The sequence below is a fragment of the Hyaena hyaena genome, unplaced genomic scaffold, assembly GCF_003009895.1.
Source record: "Hyaena hyaena isolate Hyena2069 unplaced genomic scaffold, ASM300989v1 scaffold_111, whole genome shotgun sequence".
Lineage (NCBI taxonomy): Eukaryota > Metazoa > Chordata > Mammalia > Carnivora > Hyaenidae > Hyaena > Hyaena hyaena.
Window position 1 is genome coordinate 939,878 of NW_024080743.1, and position 23,669 is coordinate 963,546.

General features: G+C 36.5%; 1 protein-coding gene across 9 annotated transcripts in view; it reads right to left on the bottom strand.

Annotated features, from left to right (window-relative positions):
• ZNF644 (zinc finger protein 644) overlaps positions 1–22,881 on the bottom strand; it is a 127,255-nt gene extending 104,374 nt beyond the window's left edge. For 3 of the 9 annotated variants that reach the window (XR_005529127.1, XM_039236449.1, XM_039236444.1), the window contains exons 1-3: positions 21,576–21,862; positions 20,497–21,092; positions 17,703–17,747 (exon numbers count right to left, since the gene is read on the bottom strand). The gene's annotated coding sequence lies outside the window, so the exon portion shown is untranslated. The other 6 variants (XM_039236447.1, XM_039236452.1, XM_039236450.1 and 3 more) reach the window with 3 other exon arrangements.
• Between the last annotated feature and the right edge of the window lie 788 nt (positions 22,882–23,669).

Sequence of the window (23,669 nt, forward strand, 5' to 3'; positions counted from 1 at the left end):
CCAAATTCCTGTCCATGTTGTTATTTTGACCACTTCTCATGAATTATGAATGTTCTTAATGGCATCTAGAATGGTGAATCCAGGTTTTATTTATTTTGTTTTAGAGACAGGAAAGAGACCGTATGCATGCAAGCAGGGGAGCGGTGCAGAGGTTAAGAAAGAAAACCTTAAGCAGGCTCCAAGCTAAGTGCAGAGTCCAATGCAGGGCCCAACCCCATGACACCAGGATGATGACCTGAGTTGAAATCAAGAGTCAGATGCTAAACCAAGTGAGGTACCCGGCGCCCCGAATCCAGGTTTTCAATTTACTTTGTCCAGATCTATCTTTGGAATCACTATGGCATCTAGTCTTACAAAATGTACTTCTTAAATTAGAAGACTTGAAATTACTCCTTGATCCATGGGCTGCAGAATGGATGTTGTGTTAGCAAACATGAAAACAATATTCATCTCACTGCACATCTTTGTCAGAGCTCTTGACCAGGTGTGTTGTCAGTGAGCAGTAATATTTACAAAGGAATCTTTTTTTTCAAAAGAGGTGAAACAGTCAATGAAACATGTTATCAAAAGATGTGCTGTCAACTAGGCTTTGTTATTCCATTCATAGAGCACAGGCAGAGCAGATTTAGTGTAATTCTTAAGGGCCCTAGGATTTTTAGAATGGTAAATAAGCACTGGCTTCACCAGCTACATTAGCTCCCAAAAAGAGTCAGCCAGTTCTTGGACACTTTGAAGCCAAGTATTGGCTTTTCCTCTCTAGCTATGAAAGTCCTAGGTAGCATCTTCTTTCAATAGAAGGCTACTTTGTCAATAATGACAATCTGTTGTTTAGTGTAGCCACCTTCATTAATTATCTTACCTAGATATCTTCTGAATAAATTGCTGCAACTTACCTATCAGCACTTGCTGCTTCATCTTGCACTTTTACATTCTAAAGAGGGCTTCTTTCCTTAAACCTCATAAACCAAAATCTGTCAGCTCCCAAGTTTTTCTGCAGCCTTCTTACCTCTCAGCCTTCCCAGAATGGAAGAGAGGGATTTGCTCTGCAATTAAATGCTCTATACCTGAGCTGTCACCCCTTGGAGGACCTTGCTCTGGATTAGGTTTTGGCTTAAGGGAATGTTGTGGCTGATTTGATCTTCTATCCAAACCACTAAAACTTTCACCATGTCAGCAATAAGGCTGTTTCACTTTCTTATTATTCATGTGTTCACTGATGTAGCATTTTTAACTTCTTTCAAGAACTTTTCCTTTTTTTTTTTTTTTTAATTTTTTTTATTTATTTCTAGGAGAGAGACAGGGAGAAAGCGTGAACAGGGGAGGGTCAGAGAGAGAGGGAGTCACAGGCTGAAACAGGCTCCAGGCTCTGAGCTGGCAGTCAGCACAGAGCCCGACGCGGGGCTCGAACCCACTAACCGCGAGATCATGACCTAAGCGAAAGTCGGACGCTTAACCGACTAAGCCACCCAGGCGCCCCTCAAGAACTTTTCCTATGCATTCACACATTGACTAACTGGTACAAGAGGCCTATTTTTTGGCCTATATCAGCCTTTGACATACGTTCCTTACAAGCGTAATCATTTCCAGGTTCTGAGTTAAAGTAAGAAACATGAAACTCTTCCTTTCACTGAAAAAACTTAGAAGCCATTGTAAGGCTATTAATTGGCTTATTTTCAACATTGTTGTGTCTCAGGGAATAGGAATACTCAAATAAAAGGAAAGAAACAGGGGAACAGCCAGCCAGTCAGTGGAGCAATCAGAACACACACATTTATAAAGTTTGCCATGGCTGTGGTTTGTGGCACCCCAAAGCAACTACTGTAGTGACACCAACAATAACTGAGCACAGATCATCATAAGGAATATAACAATAAAATGTTTGAAATGTTGCAAGAATTACCAGAATGTGACACAAAAACAAAGTAAGCAAATGCTGTTGGAAAACTGGCACTGACAGATGTGCTATAGACAGGGTTGCCACAAGCCTGAATTTGTAAAACATGCACTAGTTGCAAAGCTCAACAAAGCAAAGTGTGATAAAATGAGGTATGCTTGTACAGCAATGAAATTCAATGAACTACTTACATGCAAAAATATAAATGACTCTCACAAACAATGCTGAAAAAGCCAAGATCCATTTATGTCGATTTCATTTACAGGAAACAAAGTGGAGGAAGTGGCAATGTGCTAATTCTTGATTAGGAGTTGATAAAGTAGGTATGTACTTCTGAAACCTAAAGTTGTACATTTTTTACCATGCATTATCCTGAGTATTTTTTTTCCACATTAAAAACATTTCAATATTGAAAAGATAGAATTTAAAGCTTTGAATTTTCCCCTAAGTAAAGCTTTGGCATTATCTTTGAGTATTTTGTTTTTATTTTAATTAAAATCATACAAATATATATTTTAAAGCTTGTTATGAAAACCAGCACTACCCACCATCCTTTCTCTAACCATCCCTCCCCTACTCCTGATGCCTAAACAATATAGTTATACTTGTATGTGGATTTTTCACTTTGGATCTGAATACCTCCTATGTGAGAAAATGAATTAATTCTCTTGTATTCCTTCTATATTTTCTAAAACCTCCTCAAAGGCCTATGTGAGGAAGGTTAGCTGAATTTTTCACAAAAGTATAAAAGCAATTCAATGGAGAAAAAAGGCTATTTCAACAGTTGGTGCAGGAGCAAGTGAATATACAGAAAGAAGAAAAAAGAGGATACCAACTGAAACCTCACACTCTATGCCAATATTAACTCAAAATGGATTATAGACTTAAACATAAAATGTAAAACTATTAATCCTGTAGAAGACAGAAAAACAATCATCAGGATCTAGACCTAGAAAAAGAGTTCTTAGAAATAATACCAAAAGCATGATCCACAAAAGAAAAAATGTGATAAACTGGACTTCAACAAAACAAAAATCTTTTACTCTTCGTAAGATCCCGGTTAATAGGATTAAAAAGTGACAGAGTTGGAGAAAGTATCTGCAAACATAACAAAGACTACCATCTAAAACAGAATACAGAACTCTCAAAACTCAACAGTAAGACGTAAGAAAAATTTCAAAATAAGGACATTTGAAAAGCATCATCCCCATTAAACCAACAAGAACAGTGGCAAAAATAAAGAGTCAACATTTTCCAAGCTAGAAATTAACCAAAAGCTTACAGCAATTTGGGGAGAATTTATTGAAGTAAGATAGTTATATTTTATTAAGACCAGCAAACGTGGTGGCATTTTATTTTGCTCTATTCTCATCCTCGCACTCCAGCTCTATAGTAGCTTTGAAAGTCAACAGTATACAAATCTGGTGAAAGCTAACAGCCTGGCAGCTGTATCAGGGGGGCAGAAGAAGGTGGGAACGCCTCTATTACTACATTCCCTGAGGACTGTCATCATTTGACTTGCTGGTGGTTTCCTGGAAGACCACTCCCAAAGATATCTTAATTTGACCTCAGAGCTCACTCAATGCGAAAAAGTAAATAAATAAAAATTTAAAAAATTTTTTAAAAAAGTCTTTTCCCCAAGGGTGTTTGTCAAAAACTATCAGAGGCAATTGTTTCATATTGCAGCTGACCAAGGCAATAGATCACACCTGAGACAAACAAAAGGCTAACCAAAAGAGCTTAAAAAAGAAAAACTGGGTGCTCAGTAAAGTTCCAAAATAGTCCTGAGAATCTAGATGGTCATATGTAAGCACAGGAATGTGCACATGCTCAGGAAAGAACTAAGAAAGCCCTAAGCACTCACCTCTGGCTAACCTGAAACTCTACACAAGCAGCAAGCGAAGAGTAAAGCGAAGTAAAATTAAATTATAGATTATAAATTACAAATTATATTCATATATAAACATATATAAATATATTTTTATAATGTATAACCATGAATTATAAAATTCTCTTCTGAATGGTGAAGGCCTCAACATATACAGACTTCCCAACAAAGACTGGAAGACTCACTGATTCCAGGAATTTAAGGACATCTCTGTCGAATTATTAGCTGACCCCTAAGCTCACAGAGTTGAGACTTCAGTGGTCACTCATGTTAAAGAAAACAGATTTTACAGAATTCATTTTTGTTTATCAGTTGAGAATAAGCAAACAACAACAAATAGTAACAACAACAAACACTGGGGAGGGGAGAATATCTGATTATCAAAGCTGCCACATTATTAAAAATTTAGTTTTCAACAAAAAAGGTAAGACTTTAAAAAAAAAAAGAATTAAGAAAAAAGAAAGAATGGTTCATATACATGGGAAAACAAAGGCAGTCAATAGAAACTGTCCAAGGAAACAAAGACATCAGACTTAACAACCATGTTCACAAATCACTTACTTTAAACATGTTCAAAGAATTAAAGGAAATCTATGTCTGACAAACTAAAGGAAATTTATGAGATGGATGTCCCACAAATAGAAAATATAAACAGATATAAATCATGAAAAAGAATAAAAAAGAAATTCTGGAGTTGAAATGTAAAAAATTTTAGTAAAATTAAAAATTCACTAGACATTTTCAGTCTAGTGAAACAGAAAGAAAAACAAAGATTAAAAAAAAAAAGGAGTCTAAGATGCCTGAAGGACACCATTAAGCATATCAACATACACATAATGGGAGTCCCAGAGAGTGAGAGAGACAGAGAAAGAGAGAAAGAGAGAGAGAGAGAGAGAGAGAGAGAGAGAGGAGGGAAAAGGGCAGAAACAATATCTGAGGGTGCTTGGGTGGTGGCTCAGTTGGTTAAGCATCTGACTCTTCATTTCAGCTCAGGTCATGATCTTGCAGTTTGTGGGTTCAAACCCACTTCAGGCTCAGTGCTAACAGTGCAGAGCCTGCTTGGCATTCTCTCTCCCTCTCTCTCTCTCTCTCTCTCTCTTTTTCTCTCGGCTCCTCCCCTGCTCACTATCTCTCTCTCTCTATCAAAATAAACATTAAAAAAAATCTAAATAAATGGTTGAAAATTCCCCTAAATTTAATGAAAAATATTAATCTAACACCCAAAAAATCTCAATGAACTACTATAAATAAACTCAAAAAACTGAGAATCCTGAAAAAAGTCAAGAGATAAGTGACTTGTCACATATAAGAGATCCTCCATTAAATTAACAATTTCTCATCAGAAACCATGGAAGCCAGAAGGCAAAGGGAAGACATATTCCAAGTACTGAAAAAATAATACTATCAACCAAAAATTCTTTAACTACCTTACAAAAATGAATGTGAAATTAAGACATTCACAGATAAATAAGAACTGACAGAACTGGTTGCCAGCAGACCTACTATACAAGAAATACTGAAAGGAGTCCTGAGGCTGAAATAAAAGGACAACAGACAGTAACTTGAATCCACCTGAAGAATAATGAGCACAGTAAAGGTAATCAGATAAGTAAATATTAAAGATATGATGTAAAATACATGTAAAATATATAAAATATAACTATAGAAAATTAAATATAACTTAATTTTACAACTTTTTCCTTCTGATTTAAGACATATAGAGACACAATTTGCATGAGAATAGCACAAAGAAAGAATAGAGATAAACAGGAGAAAAATTTTTGTATATTATTGAAATCAAGTTGCTATTAATCTGAACTAGATTGAAATACATTTATTAATTGCAATTCCCAGGACAACCACAATAAAAAAATACATAGAAAAAACCAACAAGGGATTTAAATGGTACTACAAAATAATCTATTTAGAACAAAGGAAGGCAACAGTAGAAGAAAAAAGGAACAACAGAAAAAAACATATAAGACAAACACAAAACATACAACAAAATAGTGGACATAAATCCTCCCTCATCAGTAACTACATAAAATGCAAATTAACCAGGCATTCCAATCAAAAAGCCATGACTGACAGAATGGGTAAAAAAAAAAAAAAGACAACCCAATTATATGTTATCTAAAAGAGATACACCATAGGTTCAAAGACACTTTTGAGTCAAATGAACCAAAAGTAAAAGGATATAAAAAGATATGCCAAGCAACCTGTAACCAAGAGAGCTGGAATGGCTATACTGTTTATTATTATTACTGTTTTTTTTGTTTGTTTGTTTGTTTCTTTGTTTTAGAGAGAGAGAAAGAGAAGAGGAGGAGGTAGACTCTTAAGCAAGCTCCATGCTTTGGGCAGAGCCCGACACAAGGCTCAATCCCATGACCTTGGGACCATGACCTGAGCCAAAATCAAGAGTTGGACATTCAACTGACTGAGCCACCCAGGCACGAGCATGACTGTACTCATATCAGACAAAATAGACATTAAGAAAAAAAAAATGTTAATAGAGACAAAGAAGGACATTTTACAAAGACAAAAGAATCAATTCATCAAAAATTATAGATCAGCATAAACATATATACTCCTAAGAATAACAACTCAAATATATGAAACAGAAACATAAACTGAAAAGAAAAATAAACAGAGAAAAATAAACAAAAATAGTTGGGAGACTTATTTAACTCACTTCCAATAATGGATAGAACCAGACCAAATAAAAAACAAAGCAAAACAAAACAAAAACAAAAACAACACAAGGAAACAGAAGGCTTTAACACTATAACTAGACTTAACAGGTATCTACAAAACTCTCCACTCAAAACAGCAGAGCACTTTCTTCTCACGTGTACATGGAACATACAAGTCTCAAGAATTTTAAAAGAATAAAATAATACAAAGTATGTTCTCCAAACACTAGGGAATGAAACTAGAAAGTAGTTACAGAAGGAAATTTGGGAAATTAATATGTGGAAATTAAGCAACAAACCCCTAAAAACCAAGAAGCCAAAGAAATCACACGGGAAAATTATAAAATATGTTAAATTAAAGCAAAAGCACAACACACCAAAATTTAAATGAGGAAGTGAAAGCAGTGTTTAAAGGGTATAAATTTATAGCTAGCTGTATATGCCTACATTTAAGAAGATTTCAATTTGAAAACCTAAACTTTGACCTTAAAAAATATTTGAAAAAGAGCAAACTAAACCCCAGCCAGATGAAGAAAATAATAAAGATTACAGCATAAATAAATGAAACAGAGAACAGAAAAATAATACAGAACAGTCAATGAAACCAAAAGTTGGTTCTTTGAAAATATCAACAAAATTTATAAGCCTTCAGCTAAGCAGGCCAAGAATTTAAAAAAGACAATTATAATCAAGAATGATAAAGGGATCATTACTACTGGCGTTATAATAAGAAATAAAAAGGATTATATGGGAACACTAGGAACAACTGTATAGCAACAAATTAAATAACCTGGATAAAATGGACAAATTTCGAGGGAAAACGACTACTGATACGGATTCAAGAGGCAGAAAATCTAAATATACTTATAACAAGTTAAAGAGAGTAAATAATGAAAAAACTTACCAAAAGCAAACCAGGATTAGATGGATTCTCTGGTGCAATCTACCTTTAAACCAAATGTTTATAAAGAATTGACACCAATCTTCCACAAACTCTTCCTCAAAAAAGAAAAGGAAGGAATATTTCCTAATTCATTTTATGAAGCCATTATTACCTTCATACCAAAACCAAGACATCACAGGAAAAGAAAACTACAGATAAATGTCCCTTTTGAATAAAATCACAAAAATCCCCTCTATTTTGTGTGCACATGCACACACATTTCTAAAGACATACCATCTAGATTCCCTTTTCTTCTTGTCCCAATCTAAACTGATCCAACTCTTCAGACCTGCTGCACAGGTCTCCTCCTTGGATCTCCCTTCACCATCATTTTAGGTATATATTCTCTTATTTCCTGTACTAGATCCTATTTCCTGGATAATCCCTCTTTTTTTGATTTATCTCATCATTTTGATAAAGCCCATGTCCTCTAGTAACTTCCTCAGATACAGTGAAGTGGAAGTAAATATTCCAACAACCTCTTATGTTTCCTAATTTTAGCCTACTCCCACACTCGACAGTTTGGCAAGGTATAGAATTAGTAGTTTGGAAATACCTTCCTTTCAACTATTTTCAAGGCATTATTCCATTAACAGTTACTTTCCATTGTTACTGATTTCTAATTCCTTTTAGATGCTACAAATGGTAAAGCTCTTAGGATCTTTCTTTTATTTCTAATGTCTGAAACTTCACCATGCTCTACTCTGATGTGGGTTCTTCCCCCACTAGTCACTATGCGGAACATTCTGTGATTCCTTTCAGTGTGAAAACCCAAGGTTTTTTGTTCAATTATTAATTTCCTACACACATTTTTCCCCATTCCATAATTCTCATCTTTCTCATGTTGAATTCACCAAGTGTGATCCTCTAATTTTCTTATCCTCTACTTTACATCTCTTTTTGTCCTGCTTTCTGGAAGATTTCCTCAACTTTATCTTCCAACCTTCTACTAAGAATTTAATATTCTAAATTTCTAGCTTTTCTATTATGTCCTATTCTGTATTTCCAATCCTTCTATTATTTCATATTCTAAATGTCTAAGAACTTTTGTTTTCTGAGGACTTTTTATAGCAAGCATCCTTTCTTGCTTCAAAGATACAGTATCTTACTTCCAAACATACTTCAGTAACTTTTTTTCTTCTTGAACTGTTTCTCTTTCATGTTGAGGTTATCTTCAAATGATCCTTAATGTCACATTTTAAAATGAAACATTTAAAGGTTGTCTAGAAATTGTGTTAATGGGTAGGTGTCATTGTAGGATGTGGACTAGTCTCTGCCATTTCTCTGGGTGATTCCACATCTATTATTATCTGTTGGTCTTTTTTCGTGATCATTAGTTTGCTATCAGGATTAATCTTTGCTAACAGGATTAATCTTCCAATCTCACATTTGGGGTTATGAGCCTGACACCCAGTATACTCAGAACTAGTAGAGAAAAAGAGGCTGAGGAGGATTCCTGGTTGTAGATTTCTACTCAGTTCTGTTTAGTATGACACCCTTAACCCAAGCTGTGTGTAGAGTTCTCCAGTACAGAGATCCTCCACTTGAATGTCAGAGAAGAAACTTGAGGGTAAGAAACCCTCTCCTCATACCATGAGTGTTGTTTATTTGTTTTTACAGGCTTTTGGACAATTCTTTTCAACAGTACCTGAAGCTGAGCAGTGTTGGTGGTATAGTGATGAGCATAGCTGCCTTCCAAAATTACCTGAAGCTACCAATTTCCGAAGAACCCCAGGATCTACATCACCAATTCTAGGCCTTCCCCAACTAATTTTCTAATTAGTTTTCTCAGATGTACAGAATTAGTTACTACTTGTTGCTTTTTAGCCTCCAAAGTTTTCTGTAATCAACTTTTCAGTTTTCTTTGTCCTTGACGCCCTATGCCTTTAAACAAACAAACAAACAAAAACTTACAATTCTAGTAGGGATAGCAAAGTAAATGAAAGCTTTTTAAGCCATCCTGTTTAAATGAATATTAATCTCATCTGTTGTTTCATGTCACATACTCACTGTTGTTCTAAATAGTGTTATTTCTAAATAGTATGAAATTGAAGTTTAAATAGCAATAGGACAGTTTTCATCATCCAAGTAGTTACCACCTTTTGGCTTTAATGTCTAGTTTTATTGTTTAGTCAAAAAAAAAAAAAATACTGGCCTACACCATTCCTCTTATTCAGAACTTCAAATTCTCTTCAAAACCCAAGACACATATTTTTTTTAAAAATTCACAGGAATTTGAAAAGAATGTCCATTCTCCATTTGGAACAAAGGTTGACATACATCTTTAAATAACACATATTGCTATTCAAATCTTAATAGCCTTAATTTTGTTGATAATATATTCTATTAATTTGAGAGGCAAATTAAACTCTTAAATTAAAAGACTGGTGTTACTAATTTCTCTAAAGAAACACTACTTACTCTACTTTCGGTGCTATTTATCATACAAAATTTCAAGCTGATAAAGTTCTAACTTTTTATTAATTAAAAAAATTTTTTTACCCATTTTACTCTAGAAAAGGTTTTATCCTTTGCTTGATATTGATGAACTTGTTCTAGAAATTTTGCCATTCCTTTATTTTTTTTTAAGTTTATTTGTTTTCAGAGAGAGCATGTGTACACTTAAGCATGCAAGCCAGGAACAGGTAGCAGAAGAGGAAGGGAGACAGAGAGAATTCCAAGCAGGCTCCACACTGTTAGCGCAGAGCCTGATGTGGGGCTCAGACTCATGAACTGTGAGACCATGATCTGAGCCAAAATCCAGAGTTGAACGCTTAACCAACTGAGCCACCCAGGTGCCCCGCCATTCTTTTATTTTTAATGATTTAGATTTCTTACTATGTCTTAGATAAAACTCATAAAACCACACACAAAAAATTTTAATCCAATCTGTAAAGGCGGGAAGTGAGGAGGACCAATTCCTGTTAAATAAGAAAAAGCTGTTGGAAGGTTATCAGTTAATCAAACTTGACAGGGAGTTTGGTGAATAAATCTTGGAAAATAAGATGAACCAGGAGGAAGTTAGATAAGCAATATCACACTAAAGGACATCTACTTAGGATGCCATTTCTACCACTCTTAATGGCAGTGTCACCAGTAAGGCATTCAGTGCTACAGCACAAGATTTTTGGTTCCATCTTAGCCACAAATTGTCTCTATCTCCTCTACCTCTTTTCTGTATGAGCTTTTCAGTAGGTTCAATGTATACAGAAGAGTCAATCTGGCCTCCTTTCAAACTGCAGCCTCTCCTCAAGTATGTGATGATTTTTCACTGCTTTTCAGTTTGCATAGACACAAGCAGTGCATAAAGGTGGAGCTGAGTCTATTTCTAAGAAGTATCCAGGCACAAATGGGTAGAAACAGGAAAATAATAAGAGGTTCAGGGAAGAGCTTTCATGTAAGCTTCCTATTCCCCTATCAATAGTTCATCAGGATAATCAGAGAAAAGTAAATAGTTCTATTGTCATCCTATCTCACCCATACTTTTTATGCCAAAATGCCAATTTTTAGAGATGACAGATGAATCTCTACTTCCAGTGACAAAAGGGGACAGTTTATTCTCTTTTGCTTTAGTTGATGTACAAGGTAACTTGGACAGTCAAATGTACTTGCCTATTTTATCATGTTGCCAGAAATCTCACGAACTTCTTTACTGAAATTAAGCTTTTATCAACTGTGAGAACAGTTAAAATGTAAACTTGTTAAACTAAGACGAACATACTACCATAAGTTCCTAGACTCTATTAACTCCCAAATTCTGTTCTAAAAGAGGTAGATAAAAAAATTTTAATTATATTACTTCTAACTTTTTCATATTTTTCTAATTCATTTAAGAATAATCTTACTATAACACACAGTATACATTCATTTTAAGAACCCTGAACCCCAGTAAAGACAAACATTTTACATCTTAAATATCAAAAAATGCTACTTCTCAGAGGGACTACAGGGATTTTTTTTCCCTCTACAAAAGCAATGTGTTCTCAGCTATTCTTAAGTTTTGAAATATTTATTTTAAAACACTTTTTATAGAACAAGGTGAATGTATTCCAATTAGTGTTAATAATTTATTTGCAAATTGTGCATCTAAGTAAATTTATTTTCAACGAGACAATAAAACTGTTCCATTCTTATTTTAACTTTGCACAACAGACTGGAGCCACAGATTTCACTTGCTTGATTTTAAAACTACCTGTCTTTACTCTTAATATACCCTCCCTCTCACTCACCAAGATTCACTAGCCTTCTTCAGTTCAATCTCTTCTCCAATCATGTTATATCTGGCCGCTAACCTTTTTTTTTATTTTTCTTGATTTGTTTCTGTTTAGTGGCCTTCAGTAGAATCCCTTATTTCTAAATACTAATCCAAACTTCTTTAGATTCCTCCAGCTCAGGCCACATTTTATCAAATTTATTCTTCATTACATTCATTTAAAATATGCTCTATTTTGAGCAAGGAAAACGCTTACATTCCACAATTCCCATCTCTGTGCTTTTTTAACATGCCTTTCCCCCTAGTTGATATTCCCTTCCCTTTCCACCAATCTTCATACCACTTCTTCAAAATCTAGATCAGAAAAATATTTTTGCTAAGAAGATTAGTCCAGTCTTACTAGATATCATTCATTTTATTTTGTGTCAACTCAGTAATTCAAATGTTTCATTATTAAGTGCTCTTTAAATTGTGTCTTAGATCATGACTCCATATATTAGTGTTCTTACCCTAGTAGGTACTAAGTGAATTCTGTAGAATAACTACCCCAATGAAAACAAGCAAAGGTTGGAGAACATACAACCACAAAAATAAGGTTTTTCTGCATACAAAAAAATCCAATCTCCCAAAACTAAATACAAATAAAACATTCGTTTTCATCACAACAACACAAAAACATAGAACATACCCTTAAATATATTTTTTTCTACCCAGAGAAGTCAGCTCTTAAGGCTGTTAATTAATAACATTCTAGCTGTTTTGTTTGTGGTTTTCTAAATCTGGCCCAAAAGATATTATATAAGGTCTTAATATTTTATACATAATAACCACACGTTTTCAATGTCTAATCTAACCAAATTTGCTTTAGCCCTCTATACTTCACAAATGCAAAACCTACATAAGAAAAGTTGACACATATGGTTTTATTTCAAGACAACTATTAAAATTCTTAGGGCAAGAGTATATTAAGAAAACTTATTACATATTTTAAAAAAACCAAAACTTTTTATAAATATTTTCATTCATAAGTTCAAAAGCATTCATAATCCAAATGTTAATGATGAAGTATTTTCATGCACTGTACAATTTACAAAATATATCTATTTTTCAAAACTAGGCATACTAGGATGTAAAAATACATATTTTCATTGTTAGATACTTTTTCAACTTTATAAAATACAAATTTCAGAAATAAAAATCTTTCTCCCCAAAACACCAATTGTTGCACTTCCACCGCTCAGTACGTATAAAAAACAATGTTGTAAACATTAAATCCATTTGAAAAATAAAATTGATTCAAGCACTAGAAGTAAAAATCATGATCAATAATTTCACTTCAGTTTTCATTTTGTAAAGAGTCTCTCATGAATTTTAACCATTCAAATGTTTGTGTAACTGTCCATAAGGTAACATTCTAGGTTCTTTACACATAAATAAATGTCAGAATCTTTCAGGTTAAGAATGCATACTTAGCTGTAAACAGAAGTACACCAATTTACTCTTATCCCTACAGTCACAATAAGAAACACTCAGGTACCTTATTAAGTAGCCTGCAATGCCTGAAAGCTAACTTACATAATGCCTAGAATCTACTATTAAAGAGGTTCCAAGAGGTCTCTATATTAGGAGGCAATCCAAGACCTCCTCTACCTACTTCTTGGCTATATGCCTAGAGAATACTGTAATGAAAGCAAGCCAGATAACTAGGTTATCTGCAAAAGCAATTCAAATCTCTGCATTCTAAACAAACTTTCTAGTCATAAAACTATCTTCTGAAGAATCAATATTAAAGAAAACTAAGAAACATCTCTCTGGTCTCGGTATAAACCACATTGGAAAATAAAACAGTAGATCCATGGTACCAACTACCTATCATCTTATTATCTTCAAAATGACATAATTCTAAACAAGGACATACAAGAGAGATTCAAGCCATCAACTCTCACAACCCTTGGAAAGGAGAACAAATATGCCATAATCAAGTTCAAATATAAGCTAAATTTATTTATGGTGATAGAGATCAAAATAGTGGTTACTTCTCGAGGGGGAATTAACAGGCATCTTTTCCCGTACAGAAAGTGTTTCCTATCTTGATCTGAGAAGTCGTGTGTATATTCTTACATGAAAAATTTCCCTGAGTTGTAGTCATACGATGTGCGCACTTCACTGTATGTAAGTTATACCTAAATAAAACACTTAAAAATAATGGTCAAATCTAAAATCCTTTTCTCAATTCAATTCCTTTTTGATCATTCACCATCATACTGCTAATCAGAGAATATCAATGTTCCCTAAGCACATTTTTCCCCTTAGAAGATCTACAAGTCTTTGTGAGTATTCTGCACTTTTCTTGTTCTGCCTCATGTGGATGTGTGTGTGTATGTGTGCATGTGTGTGTACGCGTATGTGTAGGGTCTGTGTATTTCAGTCAGACAGAGAGACAGAGAGAGAGGGAGGGAAGGAACATGAGCAGGGGAGAAGGGCAGAGGGAGAAAGAGAGAGGGGAGGGAGAGGGAGAGAGAATCCCAAGAATCTCAAGCAGGCTCCACACTCAGCATAGAGCCCAAGAGGGGGCTTGATCCCATGACCCTAGGATCATGATTTGAGCCAAAATCAAGTCAGAAGCTCAACCAACTGAGTCACCCAGGTACCTCTTGTTCTGCCTCATATTAATTCACTTAAATATTAATTTGATATTCATTTAATGCTCATGTACAACACATGATTAGGCATCCTCCAACATACAGTATCTCACACATACACATCCTCCATAAAAAACAAATTCCCTAAACTGGATTCAAGTCACTTTATTATCTGACTTCAAATTATATCATTTTAATTCCCATCACTTTACAGATTTGTTCTTCAGCAGATTCTTTTCTTAGCTATCCTTTAAGGCTCATTTCAATTTCCACTTTACCTTTCTCTATACACGTACGGGACTTACTAACTGTATCTGCACTGTCCAATACAAAAGCCACATCACTATTAAGCACTTGAAGTCTGGCTAGTCTGAATTGAGATATGCTTTTAATTACAGAACACACACTTCTGATTTTGAAGACCTGGCATGAAAAAAATGAATGTAAAACAGCTCAAATTATTGAAATAATGTTTTGAATATACTGGGTTAAATACATTAATAAAATTAATTTTACCGATTTCTTTTCATTAAAAGAACTTTTTTAATGTTTATTTATTTCTGAAAGAGAGACACAGAATGTGAGCATAGGAGGGACAGAGAGAGAGGAAGACACAAAATCTGAAGCAGGCTCCAGGCTCTGAGATGTCAGCATAGAGCCCGACGCGAGGCCCAAACTCAAGTACCACGGGATCATGACCTGAGCCCAAGCTGGACACGTAACCAACTGAGCCACACCCAGGTGTCCCTCTTTTCATTTTTTAACATAGCTATAGACAAATTTAAATCACATTTGTAGGGTAACATATTCTTATTGGGCAGTGCTGCCCTGTACAATTTACCTTTAAATATTTATGTCATCCACCCAATGAGAGCATAATAATTCAATATTTTCCCTTTTACAGGTTATTACATTAGGAATTACAAATAGTAACTAAGCAAAATTTTTGAGTTAAATGTCTCACTAGATAGTATTATTAAACCTACAGTGTTTCTAATCCCAGAGAGTATTACTTCTGATTAACTTTCATTATTTTTCTTCTTGGTAACTCAGTAAAGAAAAAAGGCAGCTTCCACTTTGACCAATATCACTGTACCAATATCCAGCAGCCAAGACAAAGAACCTTTATATGGTGGCATGAATAAACAATGTGGGCAGTAAGACACTGCTTAAAATACGAGGAGGCAGAAAAATGCTATTATAATGTTGTATAAGTAGGAAATAAAACTTACAAATTGTACAATTAGGCTAAAGTACAGACAGAAAGGAGTTGAAGGCAGAGTAGAAAGATCTCATCTACAGAATCAAGATATACCTAAGATTCAAACTTGGCTGCTGTACTATTTACTATCTATGTGACCTGAGTTTGAGTTGTTTCCTTGCAGATAAAACAGGAATATATACATCAAGCATTATTATAAGGAATACAGAATAGATGCTTAACATTGGTCTCATGTCCCTTTCCTTTTTAAAAGAAAAATTTTTTTAGTGTGTTTGTTTATTTTTGAAAGAGAGACAGTCAGAGACAGAGACATAGCACGAGTAGGGGAGGGGCAGAGAAAGCAGGAGGCACAGAACCCAAAGCAAGCTCCAGGTTCTGAGCTGACAGCAGAAAGCCCAATGTGGGGCTCAAACCCACAAACAGCGAGATCATGACCTGAGCCGAAGTCAGATGCCCACCGTGAAGCACCCAGGCACCCCTCGTCCCCCTTTCCTTTAAAACCAATGATTATATAATGGTGATATGAAATGGGTGACTTTTCTCCCCTTCCTTTTCCAAGCTGAACATATTTTTAAGCATATCCGAAATTTCTAACTTCTCATGCTCACACCCCTCCACCACATGAACTTAAAATTACTTTTACTAGCTTTTTAAAAAAAGCTTAAAATCTGTTGGGGTGGGGGGTGTAGGTGGTAGAAGAAAAATTAAAGATAGAAGTTTAAGACCATCCCAGCCCAAATACAAAACAAAGAGAAGTATGGGGAGGATGAGGAAATTCCCCTGACTCAGATTAAGCAAAGAAATGATAACATGCCTGTCCTCAATCTAGCTGCTGTTGAAGCTATTCTTTCTTAGTTGGGGTTAAAATGCTTATTATATACAAATACACATGGCCACTCACCCTCTTCTCACTACTAATGGTCAAAAATTTAAAGGACAGTAAAGAAATTCAGGATGTTTTAACCAAGATACACCAACACACTGGTTGGGAAACAACTTCACATTAACATGCACTCGTTCCCAAGTGCATTTATTCATCAGCTGACAGTACTAAAAGGGAATGTGTTCCTGAAATACCGAACCCGATTAATAGCTTTTCCTGCTAGAACTGGAGAAGGCACACTTTGATGCCTGCATCTAACTTCCTTTATAACCCTGCCTTTGTAGACATGGGTCTAAAAAAGGAACACTAGCAAAAATATTTATTTCCAAATCACTCGCAGGTGAATATTTCAAGTTACTATAAAAAAATTAAACAAGAGTAATAACTATTACTACTATTATAAAAGCTAACATTGGCTCAGCACCCATTGTGTACCAGAAAGCTGAGGGCTTTACATGAATTATGTAATATAAACCTTAAGCCTCTATGATATTATTGTTAAACCCTCTTGCCTGGTGTTCACAAAGCTAGAGTTTTTAAAGCAATCTCTATGCCCAGCGTGGGCCTGAACTCACAACCCTGAGATCGTGCCGTAAGACTCATATGTGCATGCCCTACTGACTGAGCCAGTCAGGTACCCCCACAAAGCTAGTTCTTAACCTCATCAGTTTTACGTCAAAACTTACACTTTTAAACCTTAGCTCATCCTGTCTCTTTATTCATATACAATTATAAATAAAACTATGATTTCCTGTATGTATATATACACATTTGTCTGTATGTGTATGTGGGTAATACTCAGCAAATCAATAGTAAGCAACAGGCAAGGCTTTTATCCACCTCCACAAACCATTTAACAATTGGCAATCATTATCTTCCCAATAAATGTTTTGAAAATACTTGCTATATTTAACATCCTCCTCAAAAAACTGATGAAAAAATATGCATTCAGCTTTCGAATAAAAGGATAAACACCATGGAAGAAAGGATAAAAATGTTCATCTTCTATAAGAGTTAGATAAATAATGGATAGAATACAGGTAAATATGCTTTGTGAACTGTAAACTACTTTCATCCTAATGCTTCATTACATTTAAAAAATTTTTAATTATCCGTTTGACTCCTGACTTATTTAAGTTTCTGGACTTTGTACAAAAAGTCTTTTAAAACCTTTTCAACTTCAATGAATGACATACATATAAAAAGCTTAATACCTAAAATCATATTTATCACTCTAACCAACTTCAACTGTACCACAATAATCAGTTAGTTAAATTACAATGAAAAAAAACCACTTCTCTATACTTTTCACAAAGTTACTTACAAGATCACAGTTCCAAGAATCCCAAATGAAATGGCAAGGCTACAGCTTGCAAACAGAAGAGGTAAAGCAAAAATTAGTAGAGGGAGAGTATAAAGGAAATATCTTAGAAACGCTAATCATAATCCAGCCTCACTTTCCTCCATCCAAAAGTGTGCACTGCTGCTTCTGGCCCGGCATGCTTCTTTTCTTCCCCCTGAAATCCTCTGCTTTTGCTTTTCTCTTCCTGGAAAGCTATGTCACAGGATTTTTTCTTTTTCTTGCTAACATCTCTCAATTGTCAAAGGACCTCCTATCTTGAATGTAAAAGGACAGAAACATGGTAACTCCACAAAATTAAAGAAAAGTTCCTCCTAAATTCAAAGAGAATAGTGACTCCACAGTTCAAATTTGGTAGAGCTTAGAAAAAATTTAACAGTAGAGCAACTAAGACCCTAGAGTTGAGGAACACCTTTTTCATGGAGACCCCTACCTTCCTGAAGACAGACCATGAACTGAATTTGCTATTCTACCTTCTAGGTCTCAAGTGATCTTTATACTTGTTTTTAACAGAAGAATAGAAATACTTCAGTCAACCAGCAGGGTGAGCTAGTGCTAGAATCAGATTGATTATTGTCAATTTTCTGAAAATTCAATGATGTAAATGGTCTGTATAGTAAAAGCAACTATTTTTAATAAACCTAAATTAAAAGACAATACATCTAGAACTGCTTTAATCACTGCTGTATCTCATAAGTTTGTAAACATTTACAGATTCCATCTATAAAAGTCTTCATACAGATTAATAAGTATAAAAAATTAGAGCTCATTTGAATACCTATCCAAAATATCATAGTAACCATCCTTTATTCTCATGTTTTATTGTATATGGCTATCAATTAAATTAAAGACACTATTTTAAAAAGATTGCTATAAAATTAGAACTGGATAATTCAGCATAGCTATTTCTGAATTCAGGGCAAACCACTGTCTTAAGACTGCCTGAAAAGCAATCATGAGAAAAGCATTCCTACAAAAATAAGATCCATTCTTTTCCTTTGGACTCACACCCTGAGAAGTCTCTAAATAGGTAACCCTACCACTAACAGTATACCTGGGATAAACCGGATCTTTTCTGACAACCAATTTCTCTAAATTACAGGTATCCTCACTACTTGCAGTGACTGTTCTTCAGTCTTTTTTCTCCTCATGCTACCCAATTACAGTCTCAGTTCGACCACACCCAAACTCTCCCTCATGTAACTTAAATAACAAATTAAAACTGCAAAATATTTAAGGTTTCCAGATAAGAGACTCACTTGGTAATTACTAATAATCTGAGAATACTAATTATCACATAACTAAAATGTTAATTAAATCCACTCAACACAGTGTTGAAAATTAAGAAATAGCTTACTCCTAGAAAAATCAATGATATAATTGTACCCTAAATGACCCCTAAAAGCTTTAAAACCTCAATACAATGAAAGGTTTTGTTATATTTGATAACCAAAGAAGTTAAAGAACTGTGGGATCCCACCATAAATGATTCTGCTACTTGTTGGATTTCCTAACAGATCTTACAGATCTACTACTTCTCAGTAGTAATAACAGTAAATCTTAAAAAGTTGTTTTTAACAAAGGCTAATGTGAGTGGCATATTCATTTACCCAACAAAAAAGCTATTACAAAATGAAGGCACTAGCATCATTGTTTTCGGCATCTCATTTCTTATGTAATAATTTGTAGTAATGGCAGTTACTTCAAATTTTCCAAGAAGTTCATCAAGCTGTTTGTTTTTTTTTTAATTTCTGGGTCAAGACTGCTTTTTGAAAACCTCAAAATTCAATAGCAACAATGCTCCAAAATTATCTGAAATGCCTGTATTTTGTACTGAAATTATTTCACTGAAATCACTTTAAAAACTGTATCACCATCTCATGGTAAATAAAAGTTTTTAACTTATCACGTTAAGTTCTCATTAATATAATAGTGTTATAACACACTTCTGTTTTATTTTAAACATTAGTTGCAGATAATCGCCTTCTCATCTATCATTAGTGTTATAACACACATCTATTTTATTTTAATCATTAGTTGCGGACAGTCACCTTCTCATCCCAGCAATGTGACCACTGAAAAGAGCAGTGAGGTAGAAGCTGAAAAGACAATTTTCCATTATGCGCTAACTTAATCATATTGGATCCTTAATATACTATAAAACAGTGGGTAAAGCTAGCTATTCCCTGAGATTCCTTCCACTCTAAAACCACGATTCACTAATACATTTTGCCAACGTTAATGTATCTATCTCCTAATGTATCTACCTCTTATTCGTTAAGACAATAAGACTGTTCTCTATTAGAAGATGAAAAGTTAAAAGGGGGGAAATACATATCTGAAAGAAGCAAGGAAAATGAAAGTCTTAAGTCACATTAAAAAATTCAAATTTTAATTTGAACAGAGATCTAAAGTTAACAATCTAACTGTGTTTAACCCTTCAATCACATAACTTACTCTGTTAACGTGACCTGGCCAAAACATTAGCTGTTTCCAAATTCTGTACGTCAAACATTAGTTAATACCAATATACAAAGAGGCGGCTGTAAGTGCGATGTAAGTTTACATTACAAATTCTAGAATTTCCACTACATGATTTTTTTTAACAGCGATATGCGTATCACTGCATCAACAGTGGTCAAGCCTTCATGTTTCACCTATTAAAATGTCAAAATTACAACCTCCTCATAAAAACTAATTTTTTCTCACCAAAGCTACCAAAGCAGTATCACTGCCATCAACTTCCCTGGATACTTACACATGACACTGAAGGCAAACAGCAGGTTTCCTTTGAGTAACTTGAATTGTCTATTTTTTGAAATCCTCTCCTTCTTCTTGGACCAAAGCAATGTAACTAAACTACTGCAGAGAGGCAATATACTATTAAGGCAAATCTAATCTATCATCCAGATGCAACAAGCCTGGCATTAGTCAGAACTGGCCAGAAGAAAAGATGGTGTTTTGGTATTCCTGTTGTAATTATTGACTTGTATACAAAACAGGGCCATCATTTAGGCCCCCAATGCGTTCACCCCCTTGTTGAGTACTTCTTAATAACCACACAAAATTTGACGTCTAGACAAAAGTTTTGTAACAACTAAGTTTATGTCAATATTACTTAGGCAGTTCAAGAAAAGTTTTCCACTACTGCTGCTAAACCATGGATGGATCCCAACACGAGAGTCGTCTGTGGAAGTCTCGTAACAAGAAACCTTTAGCTCCACCACCTAAGTTTCCAATCACTGAGAAGGGTCTGGGACAACTCATCTTCAGGTTCACGGGAGAAGTGGAGCACACCTGCTTTCCTCTGGCAGAGATTAAGCTCCCAGGGACACAAAGGCCAGGGAATCAGACCTGGAGAAGCAAAAAGCTTTAGCTGGACACCCACCAAGCCCCTGGCAACCCAAACACTTTGGGCGATTTACCTCTTGCTGTTACTTCCCAGGCACCTAGCGGCATAAGATCTTGCAGAACAGGGGGAGGGGAGGACTATGCGGTCCTGGTCCCACGTTAGGGGAGGGGTGTGAGCAGTTAATGCCAGAGCTGGCGCTTCTGGCCCAAACCGAGCAGCCCCGGAGAGGGGGTTGGTGACTGCTCTCGGACCGCCCCGTTACTCAGTGCGTTGCAATGGCGACCGCCAGGCTCCCCAAGCCGCCTGATCTCGGCCCCTTCCCCCTACTGCTCACTGGCTGCTCAGCTTCATGTGACTAAACAAAACCCCCAAGTCTAGTGCCCAGCTCAGCCCCTTTGTGTCCGCTACCGGATCCTCCGACGCCGTCGCGGAAAGGTCCCCCCCCCTCCGCCGAGTCCCGCCCCGCGGCGGCGGCCGCCGCTCACCTCAGGCTCCGCCGCCCCCCGCGGCCGCCGCGGCCGCCGCCTCCCCGAACCCGGGGCCCGGGCTCCTTGTGTAGCACCAACTCCGCCTCCTCGGCCGCCGCCGCCATCTTAGCCTGTGCGGCAAAACGCGTCCTTTTGGATGGTTGGGACCCAGCCTAGGGCGTAGCTCCCTGGGCCCGAGCGCCGAAGGTCGGGTCCCCCAAGTTCTTCCGCCACCCTCAATCCCGCCGCCGCCACAGCCCAGAGGCCCGAAACCCACTCGAGTCCGGGAGAATCCGACCAAATAACCCCTGAAACTCACAGTTTGGTGCCGTGTGCGTCAAACCGGGGCGACGTTGGGAGCGCGCGGCGTCCCCGCGTCACACGCCGCTCTGTACGCTACTCGGCTCCAACGGCCCCCCTCCGCTCCCCGCTTTTCGCCTCCGGCCCCGGTTCCCACGGCGCAGGCGCGCTGCTTTCCCGCCTCTACCGAGCTGCGGGCCGCGGGGGCGGCCAGCGAGGAGCTCCAGGGCAGCTTTGCTCTGGTGGAGCGCCTGGGCCAATTAAGCAAACGGGGGCAGCAGAAACAGTGCACCACTGTTCTCGGGTGCCAGAAACCAAACAAGGTCACCTCCCCCAGCGCTGACCTAATCACTCTCAAGGAGGTTCCCGCCCCAAAGTAGGCACGCTCCAAATATGGTGGTGCCCAAACTCTGCAAGACCCAAGCACTGAGGCAAGCCTAGGCCCTTTAAGGTGGAACAGACCCATATTTGATTTCCATAATCACTAGAGTGCCAAAATTCCTTTTCTTTTCCTACTGTTGATGAAAGGAGCAAAGGAACTCAAGATTGCCAGTCACAACTGTAATGGCAGAGGAAGGTTTGGATCTTACAGGAACCAGTTGTTGGGAGATGGTTGATGGCCAGGCGAAGCATCAAATGTGGCAACTCAATTAGCGGAGCAGGCTGCCCTGAAAGGTGCCCTGGGTTTGGCCCAGTTTGACTCTTTGAAATTCCAAGTACGGGGAGGACACTTTCTCCCTGCGTTACTCATTATGCCAGACGTCTCCAAATTAAGGTTATATAAGAAGCGCTTGAGATACTGGTTAACCCTTCAAAGAATCAGTAGGTCCCTAAAGAGTTCTGGAAATCATCCTTTCTAACAAGCGTCCACCCCAAGAGTCTGAAGACAGAGTGTCACACACCACACTTCGAGAAACACTGATGTGCTGCTATTCTCATGCTTCACTGAGCAAACAAGAAGTTGCTAACACGTTTGACATGAACCAAAAGTTCCTGAGGAATCTTCTAGTCCTGTCTTAATAAACGTTTCAGATTTTCTTAATCTGTTTTCTTCTTTAAATAAAGACAAAAAGCTTTCATTAGCTTAGCACCTATCAGAAAACGTGCTTCTCCAAACTCTCAAGACGTTATTGGCATTCAGAGAAATACACCATAACTGCTTATTTGACAAGAATGAAGAACATTCTCTTTCCTGTATGATCATGACTATCAGCGGCAGCAAATATAGATATCCAACAACAGATATTTATACTTGCTGCATTAATTAATAATAATAATAATGGCTAACACTTTTGAGTGCTTACTAAGGACATAACATTGCTCTAACTCATTCAATTTCATTACAACCTAATGAGGCAAAGGGAAGCTAGGTAAGTTTCTCAAAGTCACATAGCTCTTTAGGCTCTTGGAAATGTGACTATTCCTTCTTTATTTACACAAATGGGTAAATAATAATATGTAGTGTAAATATTTTTTCAGCCAATTGAGGGGGGTGCCCTTTGGGTCATTTCATCTACAGAAGCATTAAAATCAAGATATTCTCGATTTACTATTAGACTTACAATTAATAAACATACTATGTACTATGAAAAGTGTCATGATATTGTATCACTACAAAAGCAGTTACCATAAAAACAAAAAACAAAAACAAAAAAACAACCTCTGTTGCCTCTGTACAGAGGCACTACCAACTGACTGACTGATGTGCAGACAGATCCTACTACAAGCAAACAGAACCAATTAGAACTCATCCATGATCAGGAACTTGTCTCACTAATGAAGCTGTTGGTTTATCCTAGAATCCAACACTAA